The sequence below is a fragment of the Triticum dicoccoides genome, chromosome 3B (assembly GCF_002162155.2).
Source record: "Triticum dicoccoides isolate Atlit2015 ecotype Zavitan chromosome 3B, WEW_v2.0, whole genome shotgun sequence".
Taxonomy (NCBI): Eukaryota; Viridiplantae; Streptophyta; class Magnoliopsida; order Poales; family Poaceae; genus Triticum; species Triticum dicoccoides.
Window position 1 is genome coordinate 753,301,093 of NC_041385.1, and position 12,149 is coordinate 753,313,241.

The following is a 12,149-nucleotide window of genomic DNA, read 5'->3' on the forward strand; positions in this document are numbered from 1 at the left end:
CTGGTAGTGGCCGCCACCTCCACCAGAATAGCTGCCACCGCCACCGTTGTGGTAGCCGCCGCCGCCCGGATAGCCGCCGCCACCACTGTTGTTTGGGTGGTAGCCATCGCCACTGCCCTGGTTGCCGCCGCTGTTGTGGTAGCCACCGCCACCACCGTACTGTCCTCCGCCTCCTCCGTACTGGCCGCCTCCACCACGAGATCCACCACCACCTCCACCACTCCGCTGGTTTTGGTAGGTTTTGGTGTTGCCCTGACGACCACGAGATGCAGTATTCGCCGATGACTTGAAGGATCCGGCGTTTGTTCCATGGAACATCTCGACCTGCTGATCGAAGTTTGCTACCATGGAGAAGAGGATGTTGACGGAGACCGGTTCTGTCCTTGCATCGAGCGCCGAGATAATGGGCTGGTATTCCATGTCCAACCCAGCGATGATGAAGGAGAGCAGTTCATCCTCGCCGATCGGCTTGCCCGCCGCTGCAAGTTCGTCGGAGAGGGCACACATGTGACCAAAGTATGCAGCCGCCGCTTGGGAGCCCTTCTGGGCGTTGGTGAGGGCGACTCATATGTTGTTGGCGCGTGAGAGAGACATGGCCGAGAACATGTTCCCAAGCGCTGTCCAGATCGCATGTGATTTCTCAAGCGAAGCAACTTGGACGAGAACTTCTTTCGATAGGTTTCTAAGGAGGTAACCGACGATTTGTTGGTCTTGGATGAGCCATTGGGAGTAGGCTGGGTTCACAACAACCAGATCCTTCCCTTCGGCGTTTTTGGTGGTAAGGTTTTTTGGTGGTTCTTCAATGGTTTGATCTAGGTAGCTGAAGAGGCTGGCACCCATGATCTGCGATCTTGCCTGTGCGCGCCATAAGATGTAATTGGTTCGGGTAAGTGGCTCGGAGGTGTTGTAGTTGAGGCTGGAGTTGATGGCGAAGGAAGAAGAAGACATGGCTGAAAGCGGGCTGGGGTTTTGGCGCAGGTGGAAGGAAGGTGGCTAGGGTTCTTGGCGCAGGCAGATCGATCTAGATGTGGCGGAAGAGGTTGCTCTGTATACCATGTAAAACTTTGGGTAAGCGTTCCTACTCCCAACAGGGGAGCCGCATAGGTTATATATTGATTGATGACTTGTGTTACAAGAGTTGGCAGAGTCTTATCTAACCAACAAGAGATATTACAGGAGATTTTAAACAGGAGATAGAAGGAGATACAACACCTAACTACTCCATCGAGATATAAGAGATACTCGGCCCAACAGCCTCATAACAATGTGTTTAACAGAAAGAAGCAAACTCTTGGTCCATGGGATGGCGATGGTGAACTTACTAACACGGTGAGTGAATGTGCACCACATTGCTAGTTCTATCTACCTTTGCATAGAAGAATTATCGATTATCTCTTCCGTTGTAGATCACTTTTGCCCCTTTAGAGATTGTGAAGGAAGTTTCAGGAACAAGCGGTACTTTTGGTGGAGATACTGTTTGACATCGCTTACTTTTGTCACTAATGTGAGGACATATGGACCTTTTGGAAAACCAAATGGTACTGCTTTCAGTGTCCCTCTTATGGACACTAACGTCGTGGGCTTCTTCGTGCGTGCTGGAAGACTTGTTAATGCGATAGGAGTTTATGCGCACCCTTCTGTTCAAAATTATTAGTACATACATTTTTCAAGAATAACTAGAGCTTTGGCCGGCATCTTATGGGTTGCCCTGGTCTCATGTATTACTACTTGTTTCCCTTTTTGAAATTATTGTCTGGAATGCATATCCTAGCCTCCTGTTTCTGACTAGATCAGCATCACCAATCTCACTGTACTAGTTTCTGAAGTGGGCAGACATAAACGGGAAAAGGAAGTCAAAGTACACCATAGAAGAGAAATGTTAGGCATTCAACTTTAATGTCAAACCAGGTATATTGTACTAGCACAAATATTCGAGATAGATGTACAATGAAGAGTGATAAAGTAAGGAGAACGTTGCACAACATTCACTGATCGAACAGCCTATCAAATGTGATAGTCTGATAGAATATTCATTCACGAAGTAATCTGTCAAATGCTAATAGTAATGTTTCACGCAGGCTGGGCCCAAAAGATCATCAAACTGTAGGCACCATCAACCTAAAGATAGCATCCATGACACTAAAAACACACCTTAAACTGAACATGACCGTTAATATTTGATAGCTCGCCATGTGCCACCTTAAATGCCGACTGAACTATTAAGATTAAAGAAAACTGCAAATAGCATTAAATCTGAAGACAAACATGGGGCAGCTTCGGATGGAGCATGTTGTCAGCCACAAGCCAGTTGCAGTACAGTACAAGGAAAACACCCAGTTTGCTAGCCCAATGGACTGCCCAGCCGGCTCCCAGCAAGGATCCGACGGCAAAAAACGTTGCATGCAAAATGCCCTGAATAGGCGAGTAGATAACATTTCATTCAGGCTGTAGAGACAGATAAGAGCTGTAAATTTTTTCGAAACCAGCGTTTGCATATAAGAGCTATAAAATTAAGGCCTTTGGCATGGACAGTTGGACTGGGAGATATTGGGATCGATGGATGTAAAAACTGGTTAAACATCCAGTGTTTTTGGACATCCAGCAACGGATGATTGGTGCCTACGATTTGATGGTCAGCCCACGTCCGACGTTTGTCCACAAATATTTGATTCTGTTCGTTTGGGACTAGGATTATGGATGCTTATATTTTTGGGCATCGAACAAACGATTCAGAAACACATATTCTATTTTTCTTAATTTGTATCTTTCCCTCTTTTTTTTCCCTTTTTTGGGGCAAAAGATAGCCAGCCTTTATTGATCAATGGCAATGTTCTTGAATTTCAAAATTTGTTCGAGAATTTAAAAAAATGTACACGTTTTCTAGAAAATGTACATAATTTCTATAATGTTCGTGAATTTGAAAAATATTCATGATTTTAAAAAATATTCACGAATTTGTAAAAAATGTTCACGAATTTGCAAACAATGTTCATGATTTTTTTAAATGTTCACAATTTCATAAAATGTTCATGATTCGAAAAATGTTCACAATTTCAAATATGTTCATGATTTAGAAAAGATATTCACTTTTTCGCAAAATCTTTACGAATTTGTAACAAATATTCGTTAATTTGTATCAAATTGTTTGGCAAGTTGAAAAATGTCCACAATTTGAGAAAATTTGTTCAAAAATTTGAAAGATGGCCGAAAAAAGAAAAGAAAAGAAAAAATATAGAGAAAAAAAGAAAAATAATATAAAAACAGAACATTAAAGAAAAAGTAACAAACTAAATGAAAACGAAAAACAAAAAAGGACATTGAAAGAAAAACCAGAAATAAAATAAAAATCAGGAAAAAAACATGGGGGAGAAATCCCTAAATGGGCCGGTCTAAAAAGCAGCGGAAGCTCTAAGGGGTTACACACCAACTTGTTATTTGGCGACCTACGTGCCAAATAGGAGTGGCCCTCCCAACCTCCCAGCTCCCACCGCTTTGGAGTTGCCCTAACCAAACCTGGTCATATGGGCCATGTCTTGCGGGTCAGGCACGTGCCAGGCACGACAGGCGAATAAAAGGATCGGGTTGGCTTTCGGCACACCATGGAACACGACTGAATCCTTGAAGCCAGGCCTTATGAATGGTCACAACAAGACACTTTTATTCTTTTTTATTTGGTTTAAAAAATATTTTTTTATTTTATGTACTTTTTTCTTATTTATTTTCCCTTAAATTCAAAATTTTAGACCAAAACGGCCAAGAAGACCGAAACGCAACGCAGACCGGCCCACAGCCTTGCCAGGCCGAGCGGGCCATAAGGCCGAATATCATCACTTCGCTAGTTCGCCCTCTTCTCCCCCAGCCTCCCAGCAGCCACCGCACCTCCCGCCTCAACAAATCTGCCCCTGCTCCCGTCCGCAGCCGCCAGCCCGCCATCATCTGTTGCCGGCTGTGCGCCCCTTCTCCCGGCCGCGGCCGCCATCATCTTCCTCCGGCAGCGCGCCCCTGCTCCTGGCCGCTTCTGCCGTCATCTGCTGCCGGCGGCGGCCCCCGCCACCTCCACGGCTCCACTCCCTGAACTATGCGACGCGTGTGGCAACCCCCTACAACAGCTGCGCGCGGGGCGCCCTCCTGGTGGACGACGACGCGTCCACGACCACGAGCCACACGGTCGTCGTGTTCAGAATGTGGCTAAAGTTCAGGTTGAACTGGATGCAAATTTGAGAGCATAGCGGCCAGGTATGGATGCTTTTCCCGTATGAACTTTATGTATCGCTTTACTGATTAGCTGAACCTATATTATATATCCATTGTTCCTAGATAATGCATAGCACGGGATTTGTCAGGATGGATTTACAAATTAGCTGAAGTCTCTTGTGCCTGTTGAACTGAACCTGGTATGAAACTGAACAGAAAACTGAACATAATAAACAGGTGGAAACATCTTAAATGTGCTCTTTTATCGGACAGTGGGCAGAGTCAGCACCTCTCCTGAACAGAAAGCAAAATTATCCCTGAGTAAATCCAACTGCACATCAACATATGGTTCACCAAAATGTAACCTCGGATTTGTGCCAAATACTAAAATCCAGTGCCAAATCAAATACAGAAACCAGAGTTCACCGCATAAGCGTGCATCCGCTAAGAAGTCGTTGATTGACCTCAGTTCACATGAAGGTTGTCCATTTTCCTGTTGCGCCGCTCATATGGAGTTTTCATTGCCGTCCTCGCTAGCAAATGGTTCTTCTTCATTGTCAATGGCTATGATTGACACTGTGTACTCTTGTCCGATCACAATCCTAAAAGTATTATGCGTTTTTCATCACAAGAAATGCTAATGATGTTAAAAGGCGTGGCACATCCTACAAAAATGCAGTGTGTAAGTATATATGATGCAGAGGTCAACACTCAACACCGCGAATCCTTAGTCGATCAGAATTTTCTTAAGCCCTGGTCAAATCTCATATGAACTTAGCCAGTGGATTAGTCTACAAATTCACTCTTTTTTTTTTTTTGCCTTCGTGCCAAAAGTCTATTGTGTTTTACTATGTGACAGAGATCTAACAGTTGACCGTCAACAAAATAAACAAATAACATGAAATGGGTTACCTTCTTGACCCCATGAAACGTCCGAGACCCCAAATAGCTCCACCAGAGCCAAAGTTAACGATTCTCTCCAGCCTAGGAACCATGCAGAAATCACTTGCAAAAAAGAAAACCAAAAACATCAGTAAGGAGCAGAGGTGAGAGCAAAGTAAACATATGGTTCATAAGGGTAAATTTCTTTTGTTTTGTGTGGTTTGGGTTGTGTAAGCGTTAAATGGCAAAAGCACGTTTGAACCTGTTTTTGTTTCTTGGATGCTGTATTATTTGACAGTGGAACCTGACCCGAAAGTCGGATGAAAAAAGTTAATATGTGCAAACTAGGCACCTATATTAAGTTATGAGGATGTTAATTGACACATTTTCAGGATTAAATTCAAAAAGGCCTAGCCAATATGATACCTGAATTCAGCGGAGCTCCAGAAATGAAGAGAGCCATCTCTTGAACCTGTAATTAGATATGAGCTATCGGGAAAGGCCATGACAGAAATTACCGGAGATATGAAAGCTTGCATCGTATGAACACAAGCCTTTTCCTCCATGTCCCATATCTGTTAGACAACAAAAGCGCATGCACTATTATTAGCAACGTTACGCTTGTACGATATCATTGTATTTGTCAATGATAATGGCATACCTTAGCGGTGTGGTCGTCAGAGCCAGTAATCAAATATTGTCGATCATTAGATTTGAAGAAATCGAGACAGTTCACTTTGTCCTGATGCCCAGACAAAGTATACTTTGATTCGGGAGAATCGACGCTCCAAACCTGAACATCAAGTATACGAATTGCAATTAAAAGTTTTTGAATTATTATTCTCCAAGTCCCTCTATCATACGGTGCACATTCCAACAACTAAGCTATTGTAGCCAAACTGATCGGTTGGCAAAAAGGAGAAACCCATATATACCTTTACTGTTTGATCATCTGAAGCACTTGCAAACATATTGGAGTCCACTGGGTTAAATGCGACTTGCTGTATAGTATCGGAGTGTTCTTGCATGAATGATTGTGTGCACTCCCAGCCGTTGTCCCAGTCCCAGAGCTTCATATCACAATGAGCCGATGACAATACATATGGGCGGGTTGGATGGACGGCCATTGATGTGATGAAGCAATCACTGGCGGCTCTGAAACTCCTGAGTTTTTGTATTTTGTTGTCGTAATTGTACACATGGATCACACCATCAGATGTCCCAGCCACAAACCATTTCTTTCTTGAGATAACCTTAACAGAATGAACTGTATTGAGAAGAGTGATCGTCGTATTAGCATGCAGTATATGATGATGGAAATTAGGGAACTTCCAGAAATATAGGCATGCCTTTATTCGACAATGAGTAAGAGGGCATGATTGACTCCTTTGACACATTAAATGAATCCGTCCGTCTCTGCCGATAAATACAAATGACAGCGTCAGTTGAATGCAGACCAAGTTTTCATTTGCTAATACAAATTGAGCTTTTATGCGATATGCATTTGACAACGGTAATCGGAAAACCATCATGGAAAAATATATCGTTACAGCCGTAGCATCCGGTATCACCAAAAGGAAAAACATCACCCTTCTTCGATGACAACAAACTTCAGCAATCGGCAAAAATAATATGTGTGATACTACTGCAAGTACATGGTAGTATTTAATATAGAAGATAAAATGCATTAACTTGCCTGCGGGTCATAGTTCCATACGCAAACATCTCCATGCTGATGACTTGTTACAATGCTGTGTGACAATAATATATTTATCATAATGCACATTCATTTGAACGGAGGGAATTAATATTCTGGTGCCCAGATTATATATGCTATTCACTCACCATGGCTCGGTGGGCTGTGCATCAAGGGAGCACAGCATGCCATGAGTATTCTTCAGGGATATTATCCATTGATCCTGATCCAACAGAAGACAGGGTCAACATTAGAAAGAAAAAACAAGTTCAAAATTGGAGATGTATGCAGCCGAAAAGAGAACTCCGTACCTTTAGTCTTCTTGAGATTGTCTGCTACATCGTACGTAGTTCCAATTAATACGATCAGTAAAGAAAATGCATGAAATGGAAGATAACAAAAAGACCATGTGCAGAGACGGACATTACATCTTTTCCGAATGGTAAATATTGATTAGAAAATGACTGACCTCTGATGTTGTCTGTCCTTGTGAAGCAAAAACAGTTTTCAGCATCACCTCACGCACTGCATTCCCTGACACTTTAGCTTCGTCGAAAAACTTATCATACTTAGATTGGTCTCTCAAAGTAGGGATGCTTTTATCCCCTGACAGATTGCTCTGCAGGATTAGATCGTACTCCATTTCTTCTGGTAGCCTCTCTTGCTGTTGCGCTGTAACAACGAGAGTGTAAGTAGAGGACTTGGGAGGCACAATGCCATATAGTGGGAGACTTGCGAAGCAACGCCAAGGCTTGATGCTCTTAATCACAAGCCTGAATACTGCGTGTTCATCTGTGTTGGGTTCGACAGGGAAGCGAAGCTCGACAAGGTAGACGTCAAGTAGCTCCTGCGGAACAACAACTCATGTTGTCAAACGAATTTTTATAGTCAACTTCTTGGTGGATACTCCATATGGATGTATCAAATTTGGTCAAGGAATTCTATAACAAGGTAAATATTTTTCGTTTTCATAACTAAATTGACCTCATCCGAAAGCTACGAGCAACCAACAACAAAAGTAAAGGGAAAACACAGAAGCTCAAAATTTAAACATACCATTGTTCCCGCGCTTTCTGTTTCAGTAAGCCGATCAATTACATATTGTGTACTAGTTGGCCTTCTCTTAGGATTGCGCTCAGTGCACTGTAATGCTATCTCAGTGCATACTCTTACTTGTTGTCTCTGTGATTTCTCCAACCTATTGCTCCAACTTTCAAGTACCTGTAAATTTGCAATTATGAATTAGCATTTATTTTATAAAGAAATTTTTATTAGTGCATCAACATAATGCATAGGACACCTGACCTCGGCAACAACACTACATCAAAGGGATGTTGAGGATGCACACATTAAAAAAAGAACATAAAGAGAGAACAGAGAAAGAAAACATGATGGTTTCCTGTCATGCGGCCCTGCAACAATAATTCTCAACTCCAACCTCCTATTTTTTGAACAACACCAGGCATCAAGAGAGGTCATCCAAAGCAAGGCCTTCAACAATGGAACAGCGTGCCAAACATCGTCGTTGTCATCCATCCACTAAAGGTCAGATCAGGATTTTCATCAAGAGAGGTCAAAAGAATTCTAAGCACCGCCTTCGACAGAGAGACAGCACATGCATCGTCATTACGAGGTGTAACCAATTAAGGCCTGACCTAGAGTTAATATTTAAAAGACAACATTGTTTATAAGATTAAAAACTGAGTAGGTTTATTACATTATGTGAGTAGAGTGTTTTGGAGCTCAGGCTCCATGGAGCCACCTTTTTTTGATAAATTTGGAAGTCAAATTTTAAAGTTTCAAGTTTCAACAAATTCTCAAAACAATTCCACATATACATAGGGATGTATTCTACATGTGTGTAAAGTTTCATCATGAAACCCTGTAACGTATGAGCTAAAAAAACAAATTCATGGAGGCTAAAAACCTACAAATTTGTTTTTTCGTCTGTCGCCCACATGTTAAAGTATCTCGTCACGAACATGTACTGTTCACTATTAAAATCCACTGATTTATCCTTTTTTGTAGCTCACATGTTAAAGTATCTCATCACAAGACTTGATAAAACTCTCATACCTTCATTTTGTTTCTCCCATCGTCCATAATGAAAGAACAAAATATCCTAGTATTATTATTTTTTGTTCAGTTGGAGGTAGGGGGTGGGTTGACTTCCGAACTTGGCCTATATGTCCGTACAATTTATGTCAATTATCCAATCTAACCCAAGCTACACTAATGCTAATTAGTTTTCTACAGCGTTCTTGTTTAGAACTTGGGTGAATTTACCCCTTTTCAAAAGTGTATGTCCATGGCTGAGATGCGGAAGGAGCCCCTGGTTTGTGTCCATGGCTGAGATGCGGAAGGAGCCTGTGGTTTGCCAAGTCATTTCTATAAAAAGGAACCATTTTTAGAGGGTTATTTGCACTGAATCTAGAAGTTAGCGTCATGGCGTAGAAGGTTTCATAGTTGGAGTTGATCAAGCAATGTAGCTTAGTGTCTAAATAGTACAAAATATATCCTTAAAAATTGCATTAGTCACAATAAAAGCACATGCAATTATATAAAATAAAGCTTTTATCCGGGGATTGCCCGTTGTCCTTACTTCCTCAACATCACTATAACCTTTTTCTCCGGTCAGTATCTCCGTGATTATTACTCCAAGACTGTACAAGTCATATTTATGTGTAATTACGCGGTCGCTGAATTCTGGTGCTAGATATCCACTTCATGAAAAGGAGCAAAATGATCAATTAATGTGCAGACATAGTGCATATAAATCATTGCTAGCAAGAAGGGCCGAGTTTTCAAATAGCTTAGCTAGCTTACAGGGTTCCAGCAATTGTTGTAGCAATAGTGCGGGTTTGGTCTTCCTGAAAGCACCTTGATAGGCCAAAGTCACCAATTTTCGGCACCATTTTAGCATCCATGAGGATATTTGCTGGTTTAAGATCAAGGTGAACAATACCATTTCTGTGAAGGTAATTCAATCCTTCACAGATTCCTTTTATTATTTTGTAGCGATCTCTCCACTCAAGTCCACTGGACGCAACTACATAAATCGCACAGAAGAAAGGTGGTTAGTATCTGGAATGAAGTCCTTGATATTCGAACTGTAGTTAGTACATGACATGACATGTTTGAGTGTTCATGAACCAAATAAACTTAAGTAAGGAAAATCAAGGTCCTACCGGAGATATAGTTACAAAGATCCCCCTTGGGTAGAAACTCAAAGCAGAGTATTCTTTCTTGTATGTCAGCCATGACAAAATTGCCTTCATGCATGGCTACTTGCCCTTGTGTGTCGCAACAATATCCTAAAAAGCGTACAACATTTCTGTGCTTCACCTTCATCAGACATTGAATCTCCGTCTGGAATTTATTCTCGTACAAATACGTGTTGGACAGCTTCTTCACAGCAACCATGCCATTGTCAAGGACCCCCTGTAGTGCAAGCATGCCTTGCCACTTAGATTAACTGTGACTAAGGCAAGTAAGACCAGGCCAGTTTAGAATTTCCTTACCTTATAAACCACCGCAAATCCGCCACGTCCAATTTCATGGTCAGCAGAGAAACTCTTTGTAATGTCTTGTAAAAGTGGTAATTGCAAAGCCTTTGGTTCTTTGGTTTCATCCAACAGCATGCTCTCCAGGTCCACTCGGGCACTAGTTTGGCGATCCATTCTCGATGAATTATCACAGTAGCCTTGAAACAAGAACAAGCACATTAATCAGAGTCCACCAGACCCAGCTTCCACAACTACTCACATAACCATGAAATACATAATCGGAAAATCTGACGCATGGCTGTGTGCGTTAGTGGAGGAGAACGAACAGAGTCTGAGGAAGAAGGGAGAAGAAAAAATGGCGAAGGGGAGGGCTCAGTGGTATCGGATGTGTAAAACCGGGCAGGGGATGGTTTGACTGCTTCGCGTCAACAGCCCGCCTCACCAAGAGCAATGAAATATGGTCTGAGGAAGCGATGAGAAAGAAGGGAGAGAGGGAGGTGACGACAACAACTAGGATGGGAGAGGCACGGAGGAAGAAGGGATGAGTGATGGTTGTGTGGTAAAGCTACGTCACGAATCCCGCATTATAGACTTATAGTACTCCTTTTACATAGATAGTCAGAGGGTGGTCACTCTTCTATTTTGCAAGTAGAAAAACTTTGATCTATATGAGAAACTTCAATAGCTATGGTTTGTATTTTCTCAATGGACAAATATTGTAAAATACTTATAATTTTTTAACAAGTTTTATTTTTCTAAAAGGAGGATAACCCCAGCCTCTACATTGATTGATGCACACAACTTCAACATATTTATGAAACGCAGCAAACATATATCTCCCTCTTTCATGCATACAGTCAAAATCAGTTCAGTTTTGCTAATTACCCCTTGGCCAAAAATTGCTTTATTGAAAGCGTACAAATTTAGCAAAAACATAACTGCATTTTTAGTCTACGGGCTTATATATGGAATGAGCTGAGAATGAGGATGGTTATATGTTGAGATCTACACGCTTAGAAGAATGAATGAGATTTTATGGAACACACCAATGTAGCTAGCATATATCTTCCTCCCATGAACTCAAAATTGTGGTTTCACCATCCGTGATGACCGGCAGCTAGCTATTGGCTCTCTTCCACGCGATTGGCAGCATAACCACAAGATGTTCGCAGAGAATTAATGGTAAACATAGGGCTGCTGTGCTGAAACAGGCATGTGAATGAATGTTGCAAATCATCCTAACCACACAATGAAGAAGCCGGGTACACTTAAATTCAATATTGTAATCATGTGGAGAAAGCCTTTGCAACAACACCCAAATTAAGTATCTGGAGAAGAAATTACCTGGAGAAGAAACCCGGGTGTGTAGTTATGAAGGCAAGTTTCAGATCTTGTTCGCCTTTGGGCGAGGGTTCGTTTATGAAGCCATCAAAGGGAGGAAAGAGACATGATGTCTAAATCCCTCATCCAACTATCAACACACAGTATTTAGTTATGCAGGGAGGACGAAGCATTTGGATATACTTTAGTTGACTCTAGATATGTGGGTATGTGATGTAGTGACCGGCTGCACCTCCATAACCAGCTAAGACAGCATTATCTCAACGGAGAACTCAACATGGGCGATCAAGTCTCTGAGTATATTGGTTTCTAGCTGTCCATCTCTGCATAGTAGAGACATTCAAAATCCAGCTTGTGTACTACTCCCACCATTGCTTTTTAGACATATTTTGAACTTTTGGTCAACAATTATTTCATTAATATGTGATTCACGTGATACAAAACACATTTATAAATAAGTACTTTTGGGTAGGAATCTAATGATAAAAACTTATATATTGGTAGGAATCTAACATTGTCTTAGTGAATGA

The 12,149-nt window shown here is 41.8% G+C and overlaps 1 pseudogene; it reads right to left on the minus strand.

Annotated features, from left to right (window-relative positions):
- Nucleotides 1-4,453: 4,453 nt before the first annotated feature.
- Nucleotides 4,454-10,468, minus strand: LOC119279904 (annotated as a pseudogene).
- Nucleotides 10,469-12,149: the final 1,681 nt, after the last annotated feature.